This window comes from Lissotriton helveticus, chromosome 3_1 (genome assembly GCF_964261635.1).
Source record: "Lissotriton helveticus chromosome 3_1, aLisHel1.1, whole genome shotgun sequence".
Taxonomy (NCBI): domain Eukaryota; kingdom Metazoa; phylum Chordata; class Amphibia; order Caudata; family Salamandridae; genus Lissotriton; species Lissotriton helveticus.
Window position 1 is genome coordinate 2,075,693,016 of NC_136061.1, and position 14,149 is coordinate 2,075,707,164.

The following is a 14,149-nucleotide window of genomic DNA, read 5'->3' on the forward strand; positions in this document are numbered from 1 at the left end:
AACGGTCTGGGACCAGGGTTCGATTCCCGACGCGGCAGGGTCTTGGACCAGGATCAGCGGACTCGATAATTCTCGCCTCGGTGCCTACTCTAACCAGGGATCACACTCGGCAACTCTGGGCATTAAGCTTGCCTCATCTCCACAACGGCCCCTCACAAACGCCGGGGATGCCTGGTTTCACCTTGGAGACTCCCAGGAGGGACTATCTCACAGGGCAAGCCAGGATGGGTTCCCCAGCGGTCTATAGCGCTACGAGGCCTGCGGTGCGGGCAGCAGTGCGCTTTACAAGACACACACACAATTTACAAGACACACACAAAGACAAAATGGAGCGTGTCCTGCGGAGACATATAGTCGCAGCCGCAAGGGCCCCTCAGCTCAATAGATGTTAAATAACCCGAAGGTTGCCCCAGTGTAAAGTGAAGCAGGTTCAATCTGAATCGAGTCATCAGGAATCTGTCCTGAGCGTTGTGAAAATAGGACCGATATGGTTCCATGCCTGGACTGGATTTAGCCAGAAGGTGGGCTCTCACAGACGGTTTTACCATCTCTATGTCTTCCCTAATGGAAGCCTTATTCTTTAGAAATGCAGACTGGACAACCGCCTTATCCAAGGCTAACAGATTTCTTGGGTTATTAAAATAGTCAACATAGCCCAGGTCAGACAGGGTCTCCCTTACATATTTAAGCCAGGGGATATTGTGCCCGTGCTCCCTGGAAATACAATCTGTTATTATCTGCTGGCTTAGAACCGCTTCAGGGTTAGTCCATATTTTAAGCCAGCAAGAGAGAGGTTTCAATTTGATCCTATCTCTAATGTAAGTGAGACCTAGCTCTTCGTGGATGGAGTGGGAAGGTGTACTCTGGGGGACTCTAAGTAACCGTCGAAGGAATTTATTTTCTTCAATTTGGATCCTTGACGGGTCAATAAAGCCCCAAACCTCACTGCCATATAGTGTTTTGGAGTTACAAATGGCATTGTACAAGTTCAGGATTTGCTCAGGAGCCCAGCGAACCAGCCTGTGTGCGAAATTCATAATTGCCCCAGAAGAGCTAATAGGAGATCTGCATTTCTCTTCTGTCAGTGTGTTAAACCTGGTGCGGTTGTCAAATAAAATTCCCAGGTAAGAGAATGCCTACACTTTCTCCAAACAGTGGGTGCCAATCCTAAACTTAAATTTCCTATCTGGCCTTTTTCCCATCTCCATGATGTATGATTTGGAGAGATTGGCGGACAAGTCCAGGTTCTCCATAAAGATGACAAAGCCATTGATGAGGTGCTGGAGGCCCCGCGCAGTGCATGACAAAAGCACTGCGTCATCCGCGTAAAGCAGAACAGGGATCCCTCTTCTACCTATACTTGGGCAGTCAACCCTAGTGCCTTGTCTGGACCATTAATATATAAAGTAAATTAAAAAGGCACCAGGATACAGCCCTGTCTCACTCCCCTAGAGCAGGGAAAGGAATCAGAAGTGTCTCCCTCGTCATTATATCTGACCTGGGCTGAGGAGTGCTGGTGCAGGGAGATTAAAATATTTACCAGCCCTGAATCAAGGCCTATGGCCCCCAATAGCTCCCACAATTTCTTACAGTTAACCCAGTCGAATGCGGCTGTGAGGTCCATGAAAGCCAAGTACACCGTCTCATCACTAGCGACAGCGTACTTGGCTGCAAGGAGATAAAGGTTGAGACATTGATCAGAGGTTGATCGACCCGGTCTAAAACCATACTGTATGTCCGAAATGGTGTCATGTTCATCTACCCAGTCCATGAGCCGATTGAGAATAGCTCTCCCCATGACTTTCACCGTAACATCAATGAGGGAGATAGGCCTGTAACATTGTGGGTTGTCTTTGTTGCCCTTTTTGAAAATCAGGACAATTATCGCGGTGGACTAGGAAGTAGGCATGCCTAACTCCACTGCCGTATTAATCACTCTTGTTAAAATAGGCGCCCATAAGTCTACCTGGGTCAATAGGAGATCTGGAGGGATCCCATCCGGACCCGGGACCTTATTCCGGGTTAAGCCCTCAATTCCCGCTTTTATCTCTCCCAAAGAAAAAGGGGTGTGGGCAGCCTTTCGGTTTCCTATCCCTCCTAGTGATACTGGAATGCTCATACTATCGTGGTTATAGAGGCCTTGAAAATGCTCCACCCAGGCCTCTGGGAGGACATGGCATACAAGCTTGTATTTGTTCTTTTCTTGGAAACAGGGTTCATTTAGTATTTTCCAAAATGCGGTCATGTCCCTGGATTCGGCCGCTTCCCTCAGATTCTCCCAAGCCTGATATTGCAGTGAGGTTTTGCGTTGTTTTAGTGCCTGTTTGTACCTCCCCAGACAAGTGGACACCATTGCCTTATCTTTGGGAACAATCTTTAAGGCTGCCTTCAGTTCCCTCAGGGCGCTAAAGCATTGCCGATCAAACCACCTAGGGATGTGCTCATCCTCTCTTGGCATTCTACCCCTAAGCAGGCCATCAATGCAATGTGCAACTCCCTCAAATGCAGTGGTTAAGTCCACCCCCCCTACTGTTGGGTCTAGGCACTTCCAGACCTGCTGATCTTTCTCCATCAGTAGTGCCCTATAACAAATTTCGCATTTGGTGTTTAACCATCTCAGTCTTCTACCCTGGTCGGTGGCTATGATAGGGCCTCTGATCTGCTTACGGTGTGAATGCTTGACTGAGTCAGGATCCCTTAAAGTCAGCACCAGAGGGTTATGATCACTGTAGGCGCTGAACTCAACATTAAAACTTATAATGTGGCATTTTAAGGAGCTTGGAACAAAAATTAAGATGATAACAGAGCCCCTTCCCTTGCCTTTGAAGGTTGGGTGGATACGTTGTTCCCCGTTTGCCCCTATCAAGTCCATCGTGTGAGTGAGGGTGTTTATGCCCAACAACTTACTTAACTTGGATCCCTCCCCGGTGTCTTCCATATGCAATCCTTCTTTCCTTGGGCAAGCAGACCATTTCCCCTCGCTACTAATTAAATGGGGGCACAGATGACAATTAAAATCTCCCAGTAACACCAGTTGAGCGCTTCCGACACCAAGCGCTTCAATTCCTACCAGCCTATGATCCAACTCTGCCATGCAAGCTTAAGTCTGTCCGCCCGTGATGGCATTATATAAGTTAATAAAAATTAGTTTTAGTCCCTTGTTTGTGTACCTTGTTCCCTGGGTGAAATCTGAGTCCCAAGCTAAGTCCTTCCATTCCCCCTGTAGTCTTAAGTCCACATAGGTGATTAGGCTTCCCTTGGCTCACCCTGAAGAGGATCTGCGTGCTCGGACAAAATACATTTTGTAGCCTTCCAGTGCTAGCGCGCTACAATCTGCCTCCCAAGTTTCTTGCAGGCAAATAATGTGAAATCTCCTGATGTATCCCAACCAGTCCTGGTTATCCAGTTTACTGGACAAACCTGCTATGTTCCAGGAGATTATATTGATGTTTCCCTGCCCTCCTACTAGTGGGGGGTTAGGCCTTTGATCAATGTGCACGGTTAGAGGTGCAGCTAATCTACATGGGTTTATCTCAGCATCCAACGTGCTATGGACCCCAGGACTAAGGGGTGATGTTGACATAACGACGATCTCCTCAAATATCCCTCCTTTATCCCTACTATGGTGCGCAACCTCCCATGCCACCCCTTGTCCTGGCGCTGGCCCTTAATCAGTCAGTCTAATTCGCTTAGAGCGGAAACACTTTGGAGTGGCGCGTAACGATTAAATAACGATACTGGGCGACCCCCCCCCCGGTTGACCTCAGAGGATTTTGCCTCGAGACTTCCCAGTTAATAGGGTGCATCAGGTCTCTGTAAAAGAAACTGAGTGGAAGCAATCTGATGCTAGTACCGCCCTCCTCCTGGTAGGTCCTTTTCTGTTGAATATGCAAGAGTTCTCTGACCATTTCCGGGTACCTAAAATTTAAGATTACGCAATCTCCCGGAAAACCCTTCCTGCTATTTCCGATCCATGACACTCTTCTAGCCATTAGGATGTGCCTATGATTTCTAATGTTATATCCTGCATTATTGACCAACCAATTAACTGCTTTGTTGATCAAGGAGCGTGCGGTTTCTTCCCTCTCATCTCTACATGCCGGGATTCCTGTCAAAACCACTGTGTAGGGACTTGAAGCCGGTGGGAGGACTAGTACGGGTGAAGCCCGGGTATTCAGTGCCTGATCCACTACTAGTGACCCTAGTTCATCAGATTTAGCGGGTCTACCCTCGAGGGATCTAATTCCTGCACTGGTGTTAGGTCTGTGCTCTAGCCTCTCGACCCTTGTCTGCCCATTGTCTTCCCTAGAGCTAGGTGGTCCTAGGTCCTTGCTCTTGTTGGTTCCCTCTAATGGACTCTTCTTTGCCACCTCTTGCCTAGATGTAGGCTGGGCGTGTTTGTTGTTTGCCCCTTCTGCACAATCTTTCAACTGTGTTACCCTAGGGTGTGTACCAGTCTCAAAATCCCCCATCCTGTTTGACCATGGCCCCCTCTCCAGTGAGGCTGTGGTGCTACCTTGAGTGAGTAGCCGAGAGAGTTTCCTCTCTATCTCATTCAGTGTCTCATACAGGGGTCCCAAATGGGAGGTTAATATAGTATCCAGCTTTGACAGTAGTTCTCTGTCCCTTCCCTGCAACGTCACTGTCTCTCTGCAGTTCTGGCACTGGGTGAAGGGTGTGGGTACCCCTTCTTCAATGGCCCCCTTTGCTTTAGCTCCTCCCCTCTGTCTTGTTTTTTTTCGGAATGTGTTGTCCCCCTCTCCTTAAGCTATTACCTAGGGCCTTGGCATCAGCTAAAGAGCTGGTCGTAGTTAATATACCGTTGGCCTGCAAACCCTTTTTGGATCGGGTAACCACCTCGCCGCTGTCCCTTGGGGTGATTTCTTTGTCTGCCACCTCTATGGGTAGCACGTCCTCCTCTTCCCCTGCCCCTACTAAATCAGGTGTCATGGAAATGCGGCCTATATTGCCCTCCACCTCTTGTGTGGTGTTGTGTGTCTGGTTAGAGTCGTCGCTCAGTGACTCGATGGCTTGTGGAGATGAGGCCCCCCCAGCGGTGATGAGATAGTGTGAATTATAGCCTTTTTCTAGCCTTTGTGGTGATACTAGCTACCTTGTTGTGTTGACCAGGGGGGATCCCAGTAAGGGGGGATGGGCACCCAGCTATAGAGCCCAAGGAGGATCTCGTATATTCTATTAGCTTATCCAAGAAGAGCCTCTTTTCAGTTAACTGGATTTCGTGGGTTTAAAGGGACTCAGCCCTTATTAGAAAAGCGTCCAGGGTTCCCTTTACCCCCCCAACTGAACTTGCATCTTTGCGTTTACTCATCACGCGAGTCCCCAAAATATAACGAGAGTGACCCCCTTTTAGGAGGACAATGCTCAGTACCTTGTAGTTGGTAAGAGCTCTGGCGTGTCTTGATGCTGCGCTCCCGCTTCTTTTTTAACCATCTCCCGTGACTTAACAGTGCAGTTCTAGACCTGTAGATGTTGCTAAAAGTTGCTAACAGGTCCAACCTCTGTCCTTGCTTAGAGTGTCTTCTAGTCCTGGGGGTTCTGTTGATCCGTAGTTGAAAATTAAGGGGAGTGGCCCAGCCCGGCCTCTTTCGGCCCCTGACGGGCGTGGACGGGTCCGCCCTTGGCCCGGGCTTCACCCGGACACGCCCGTGCTTATCCCGCGAGGCGGGAGCCCGAAAAGCCCTTTAAGCGCCTCCTGGTGCATGACTTCCTCGTTGGCGGTGGGCGCGCCGCAGGTACAGCCGGGAAATGGAGTCCCCTAGGTGTCTGCAACACAGGACACAGGACTCACGGTGGCGGTGGCGGCCCCCAGAGAGCAGGTAAGGCAAGGGCAGTACAAATGCGGGCAAATCGGCAGCAATGGGTGTCCCGCGAGGCGGGAGCCCGAGAGTCCCTTTAAGCGCCTCCTTGACTTTCTCGTTAGTGGCATGCACACCGCAGGTACAGCCGGGAAATGGAGTCCCCTAGGTGTCCGCAACACAGGACACAGGACTCGCGGTGGCGGCCCCCAGAGAGCAGGTAAGGCAAGGGCGGCACAAATGCGGGCAAATTGGCAGCAACGGGCGTCCCGATGATCGAATAAATGAAGTCTGGTATTATACCAAAAACAGTTTGAAAGACTGTGAGAAGGCCAGAGGAGACCATGTTAAAAAAGTGTTGCGGACCTTGAGTGTGAGATGTGTTGATAATAGTGTAACAATTCACAAATTGTAATGGGAGGTTCATATTTAAAAGGGATTGTATTTTATTTGAAGTTCGTGCTATCTGCAGTCGATACATTTATTTTGCAGAAGTTAGGTATACTTCTGTTCTGAACAAAAGCGCTTTCAGTTTGGTTCATTTAATGAAATCTGTTTTCAAAGTATGTATTGAAGGTCAAGTTGAAGTTTGGGAGTTGTTTTGTGTGGGTGGGAATAGACATTGCCACAGGAAGTTACTCAGTTTGAAACAGTAAGGACATACGGTACGCCAGCTCACATTCCGTAGGAGTGCATGTTATTGAGAAGCAGATAACTGCCATTAAAAAGCTGTGTGAATGTTGGTCTGATTGTGGGAGTTGGCGTGCTTTTAAGAAAGCACGCAAGATTGGGGGCTGTAAGCTTAGAAGCATTGTGCAGTTGGACCTTCTTGGATAGTAATGAATGACTGCCATTGTGGTCGCACTTTTCACCTGTGAGAAAAAGTTCTGTATCCTCTTTAAGACAGCGATATGTAAATGGGACAAACCACTGCTCGTGAATAAACGTGCTACCTTGTGTAATCACATACAACATGACAAACAACATGTACACCTAGCAGACACAACGCCACTATGTAGTGTGGGAACCGTGGCTAGCCATGTACACAAACCAAACATGGCATGGCACCTCTGCCACACAAATCAGAATGCGGGGAGAGATGGGAGCAAAGTATGTGCAAAGGTGGCAAGTGATTCTCGATTATTAAAGTATACACTGCAAAGTGTTGAGGGGATGTGCTGGACAGACTTGAGTATGCAGAGCACAGACATGTACATGTGAACATACACTGATGGTCTATTGAGTGAAGTAGAAAGTGGACGCAACCATGATAGAACAGTCAGTAGGGAAGATTATGAAAACATAGCGTGTACGTGCCTCCTTCCCCCTCAAATCTTTAGCGTAGTGGGCTGGCTCGGTGTACACAAGGCTAGTGTAGGGGTATGAATAAAAGGCACGTTACTGTGGGTATCGTTTTGTTCAGGAATGGGGAACGTGTCTGCCAGGTCTGCGCAGCTTACACCGCCACAAGGTTGACCCTGTGAGAGAAGGTGGCTGCATGAATGAAGCTCTCAGCTTGTTGGTACGTCAACCACGTGCCGGCGGAAGGTCCTGGGCCGAGGATGGCGAGGTCGGAAGGTTCCTGAGATCAACGCTGGCTACCGCGACACAGGCACACAGCGCCCAGTCTGAGTCCCTGCAGCGTGGAGTGCTCTGTATACTACTAACTCTGTATACTACTAATACAGTAGTCCAACAGGTACCAACAGTGGAACGTGCCTTGATCCCACAATGGACGATGATTGAACTGCAGCTGAGAGTGGAGATGAAGGTACTCCCTTTGACCAGGTGCAACCAACAGTGGAATGGTGTCTTGATCCCACGAAGGACGATGTTCAATATTATCTGCTGCTTGGTTTTCATAGAACTCCCTCTGTTGAGGTGCATCAGACTCTGTGCTTCCTTAGCTAACTGCTGCAGATGATATTGGGCTTGATTGACTGTAGTCGCTGGACTACACCGCGGTACAGCAGGTCCGAACAGTGAAACGGGGTCTTGATTCTATGACTGAGGGTGTCAGAAGTTAAACTCTGTGATAATTTCTGTGGAACGGTGTCTTGATACCACAATGGAAGATGTCCGATATTACCTGCTGCTTGGTTTTACACAACTACCTCCATTGAGGTGCATCAGACTTTGTGCTTCCGTAGCTAACCGCTGCACATGATTATTGTGCTTGGTTGACACCAGTCGGTGCAGTATACCGTGGTACAGCAGGTCCGAACAGTGAAACGGGGTCTTTATTCTATGATTGAGGAAGTCAGAAGTTAAAGTGTGTGATCATTTCTGTGTACCCCCTCCGATCAGGTGCAACCAACTCTGTGCTTCCGAATCCAACGGCACGTGGCTGTGAGGCGTTAATGACCACCTCCTCTGGCCTACACTGCGGTCAGCAGGGCTCACAATTCAGATCGAGTGGTGATTGTTTAATTAGAGAATCCAGTAGTCAAGTAACTACAACGTCTATTGAAATATACACAATATCCTTTTAGTATACTTGCTTGAAGAACTTTTTTTAGATGAGTTATAGGTTTAGTACAATGACCAAATTCTTCTTGGTAGAGGAAAAGAACACAGAATAACAATCTACACTGTGGACAGCAGAGGTCGTAAATCGAATTATTTTGATTGACTTATTGCGAAGTTTTCTGTAATTTATGTATTTTGTGAAGAGGAAGTGAGACAAAGTATTCATGGATGTCTGTATGACTACTGCGTTCAATTTACACTGCAGACAGCAGTGTTCACAATTCAGATCGAGTCGCTCTTGTAGATTAAGCAGTCCTGTAGGCAAAAGACATTGCTCCAGAGCGCTCTGTCCGCACCATGTATACACATCATTGCAGGCTCCGCACACGCTTTTTGTTGCTTCGTGTATTGCAAACTGGGCAGCTCAAGTCAGCGCCACGTGGCTGTGGGCCCTTGCTGACCTCTCTCTCTGGCCTACACTGCAGACAGCAGTGTTCACAATTCAGATTGAGTCGCTATTGCAGATGATGGAGTGTTGATGGCAACAGACATTGCTCCTAGTACGGTCTGCCCCATGCACGCAACATCGCTGGCTACGCAATTTCACATTTACTGTCCGTACCTTACTGAAGCACAAACTATTGACCCCTTTATTATTGAATGTCTGTGTGTGATCCAATGGTTACTGTTATAGTTAATGCTAGCAGCAACCATTCCCTGAGGGCTGGATTACACTCACCCCACACTCATCCAGCACAGATGTCACTGGATATGTGACCCTGGTATTAAAAAGGTATCGAGTGTATGTGCCCGTACTCACTTCCACTATCTATCTGTGTCATTGTGTTCATTATCTATGCATGATACTGCACATTGTGCTGTGGACAGCGTATGCAACCATGTTACCTCTGGCAGTGGGAAAAAGTTTGATTATTTAACTTTTAGGTGCATGGCTATCACAGATGGAAGGCTACTTTACAGACCATGAATATTGATGAAGATGATGGTTGAATTTCGAGTGTAGTGTAAGATATGTGTACATAGCAAAAAGTTTTCAAAAAAGCTCTATAAGCAGAAGAGGTGTGTCTCATCAAATGCTGTAGAGAGAATGTGTAAAATGGGTGGCGTTTTCCAACTGCTAAACTGGGAAATGTTATGAAGTAATTGAATGCTTTTTTTAAGGTCACGTGGCAATCGTGCACCCAGCGCGCAAGAAGACCGCACCCGACGCGTTTTTGAGAAAATATATTTACTATAATATAAGTTTATTACAGTTAGAAATATATAAATGTTTAAAATATTTTAGATTATTGCTTGTCTCATATACACTTTAAAGTTATTTAGATATAGTTTTGAGACATAAAAAAAATAAGGGAATGGCGTACCCGACGCGACACTGTACCTCTATGACGTAACACATGGCCTGGCAGCGTGCACTCATAGCATACGCAACGCGCAACGGGCGCAACCCTATACGTACATGACGTAACGCGCAGCTTGGTACTGCGTACCCGTCGCATACGAAAGTAGCAGCTGGCGTGACTTCATATGTATATGTTGTTACGCGGAACACGATGCCACAGACCCGTCGGATATGAAATGTGCATCATTTACGAGTTAAGCAATATGGCAGATAGGATTCGGGTGCTGCTGGAGCTTGGTAGACTTCCGGTGCGGGACTCTAGTTTTCTCCCCCCCAAAAAATTATATACCTATTTTTTTTGAAGATATAAAACATTACATAATTTTTAAAGTTAAAAAAAGGATATTAGAGTTGCAAAATATTAATTAAATAATTAGAAAAAATATAGGTTTTATAAATATTAAAATCTGAAATTAACATTTAAAAAACTTCGAAATTCACTGAAAAAACCATAGGTTTTACAGACGTTATAGTTAGGAATAAGAATTTAAAAAACCTTTGAAATTCAGAAAAAAATCATAGGTTTCAGGGATGTTATAGTTAGTTGGACATTTGACTCATATAAAACCAGAAAAATTCACCTGCTATAGTTAGTTGAGCTAACTATAACTCGCGCGCACGCAATGCACTGCTGATGATGTCACATATTACATCACTCATGACATGGTCAGTGACATCACTGATTACATCACTGATGACATCTCAAATGACATCACTGATGACATTATCCAGTGAGTGTGTGTTTCTGTAAAGTTCAAATATTTTTCATATATATCTATGCCAAGGTGTATTGAAGAATGAGTGGATTTACAAGTGCGTGAATGGATTATTTAGTAGGTGCGTGACTGACTGTATAACTGAGTAAATGAACGTGTTTTACTGAGTGCATCGGTTAGTGACTAAACTGTGTGAAAGTCTATATTAGTCTCTCAGTTGGTGTGTAAGCGGCTGCATGGGTTAGTGAGTAGCTACATGAGTGTCTATATGAGTTATTGATTTGTTGTCTGAGTATCTGTATGGGTGTCTGAGTGTGTGTGTGGGTGGGTGGGGGTGTGTGACTCAGTGCATAGATGTCTGAGTGGGTGATTCCCTAGTTGTATGGATTCAAAAGTGCATCTGGGAAGGGCTGTATGGGTGAGTTAGTGTGTGTATGGGTGTGTTGGTGAGTTAATGAATGTGTCAGTGGTATATGTGTGAGTATCTACATATGTTTTAAGGCAGTATATGTGAGTGTTGGAGTATATAAATGACTATATGTGAGAGTACATTATTCACGATTCACGATACCACGCCCCACAGGACGGATGTGGGGCGTGGTTTTGTGAATCACAAATGGTAGTCACGGAGCATGGAAAGTGTGCAGAACCGACATCATGGGTAGTTAGGCATCAATCGAAATGTAGAGGATGGGCAGCATCAACATCCTCAAGGAGATACTTCCAAAACAAAGCCGCCGCGATGCGGTCGGTGAATGGTGAATCTGCAGACTAATAAATTACAAGTCTGGTCCGGAGCAGCATTCAAAAATTGCCGAGGAGCATGGTTTCCATGCTCCGTGACTACCGTTTGTGATTCACGATATCACGCCCCACCCCCGTCCTGAAGAAGACCCCTTTGTAAGGCACCAGCATTTCCTACGTCTCCGTGGGTCAAAACGTCAACAGTCTATCCATGTGACCATCTGTCCATGCACCAGCTCCCACCCTGAATATGTCATTTATTGTAACTCCTGGGAGCATGATCTGTTGATTTATATTTGAAGTCATTTTTGTATTTCATCTGGCTTTCTTACAAGGCAGACCTATTTCATTGTTTAATAAGGAATTTTGACCTCTACTATGTCACTACCCTAAAACCTTGCACTACTCCTCTCACCACCACCCTCCCTACCCGTCTCCCTCTGGGGCACTTTTTGTTTTGACGAACAACATGATTTTGTGTATTAATCTTTCTTCAGTTGATACATTGTGATTAAATAACAATGTTTCACTTATATATGTGCATTGACTTCTATATGTCCTGAATTTCTATAACTGATTGTTTAGTACACCATGTTCTGGGACCCCTTTCTCTTGTACAGATATATATTAAGGCTAAAGGCTTTAGTCTTACTTTTATGTCTGACCTGTCCTGGTTTTTGCTTCTCAAAATCTGGTCATCCTAGGTCCAGCACGCCTACGTCAGTAAATATAGCTCATGCTTTGATCGAGTGCTCACCTAATGTGACATCAGTGGCGTAACACAAAATGATGCTCCCCACCCCTGGAGAATGTTATGAGTGACCCCTGAGTCTACATATCTCACAGATAGTCATTGACCTTAACCTAATTGAGGACCCAGTGAAGGGGTGGGCGGTTCCTGGAGGGCCCCTCCCGCGCCACAAGTGCTTGCATTCCACCCCTCTTTTATAGTCAGCAGCGGCAGTGTCGGCGTCACTGTGCTCACCCCGTGCCATGTGACACTGGACTGGGACTGCGGTTCGTACCCTTCGTAGTGCAGGAGAGCGGAGGCAGGACCGTGTATGTCTGACGTTTGCTCCCAGCACCATCCCATGTTTCTTCAAAGGAGCTGCACGTACAGCAGGCAGCCCATTATTATCTAATCCGTGTCTCGTGAGCCCAGTGCAAGCTTTGCTGGAAAACCCCTCTCTGCTCTAGAGGGCAGTATAGAGGCGCGTTTTTAGAGTAACAGCAAGTGACAATTGTTCATAAATATTTCTCACAAAATAGAGACCTGTCCATGCCCGGGTCTCTTATGGCATGATGCCACTCTCGCTAGGCCTCTCACCCTCCTTGTTCTCTCTCTCCAACTTTGTACATTCTCTCCGCATTGCTTTAGTTTTGATCTCTCTGTCTAAGCATGATCTTCTTCTCTTAACCTCTTCATTTAGCTGCCTAGCTTTCACTCCTTCCGCCCGTTCATTACTTTGTTCACCCCACCTGCCTCTCTCTGCGCGCTCACCAATCGTTTCCCTTCGTTCTTTTCTCTGTCTCGCTCTGCTTTCACTCTCTGTCCCTCTCCCTCTAACTCTCTCCATCTCTCTTCCACCCCCCCCCCCCCCACCTCCCTCCCCACCCCGCCCGTTTCCCTTGGTTTGATTTTCCCTCAAGCACTTCAATGTAATAAATTGCTTGCAATGCTGTCATGGATTTACAAGTACCACCAAGCCTTACAGATTAATAGGGGATGGAGCAGTATTAGAAGTGATTCTTGAGACTCTTGGGTATCAAAGGCTTAAAAGAGCCTCTCCCCTAGAGTGCACGGAAACGAATCTATTCGCTCTTGTGCTAATTTTTAGGTGAGATTGGCTCACTCAAACCATAAATAAAGATTTCATTTTTTACCCATGTGAATGTTTAAATGCGGTCCAAACTCAGCTCCCCTCCTAACCACTCACAAACCTACCACTCCTCCACACACATCCATCCCAGGTACCCGCCTCACATACATACCACGGCCCCTCCATTTCGTAAACGTGGATTGAGACTGGTTTAAACCTTCTTTGTATTGGCCAAAGGTACACGAAATGCTGAACGCCTCCTGCCTAATGAGACGAGTCAGCGGCTTCTGGTGGCTGGCTGTGCTCTCGTAAGGAAGCACACAAAGGGGAGGGGCCTGCCACCTTAAAGCGCGCAGTTATGCAAACCAACATGTCACCCACGGCATCAGTGCGGTAAACATGTAGCGAGCTTCCCATTGGCTGAGGAGAATTGACTGTACCATTGGTTGCTGTATATTAGGTCACGTGCTGTGCTTGACACCGCATGTCGTGGCTCCCACTGCGCCCTCTGACGTCTGCCTTTGCACAGGATGTAAGCGGCAGCCTTCGGCGCAATAGCAACAAGCAGGGTTAACATTATATAGGGGAAGGGAGCCCTGGCGATTGCATCATCCATTTTAAAGCTCTTGTACTAACATATCTTCCTATCTGTTTCTTGCGCAGCATCATTGACACAGCAAAGGGTTCTGCTCCCGTTCAGAGGAACGCAAAAAATCTACTGTATTGAACATTTGAAAACCATTGAACAATCCAAGGATGATTTATACAACTGTGAACTGACGTCTGTACTAAGAAACACAGTGAATAGGTCCACAAATTATCAGTTTCGTTTAAAGCCCACTAAATTCAATACATACTCTGTTTTTTTACTGTCATCTTCGTTTTCCTTCCTTTCTTCCTTCATTTTAATTTCTCTCGTTTTTCATTACATGTTCTCCTTCCATTTTCCTTTCATTTTTTTATTGTATTTCGTTTGCCCCTTACGCTAGTCATCCACTAATGTTTTATTCTTTCCTTTCAACCCCATTCCACTTTTTGTTGCTTTCCCTTTTCTTTCTCGTTATTTCTATGATATAATGTGCTTTTTCATTTTCTTTCTCGGTTTGTGATTTGCACTTAGCCCTATTATTCATGGGTGTCACAGTTTTCTAATCAAACGTA

General features: G+C 46.3%; 1 long non-coding RNA gene across 3 annotated transcripts in view; it reads right to left on the reverse strand.

Annotated features, from left to right (window-relative positions):
* Positions 1–14,149, reverse strand: part of LOC144825264 (uncharacterized) — a 484,671-nt gene that overhangs the window by 238,704 nt on the left and 231,818 nt on the right. The window lies entirely within an intron of this gene.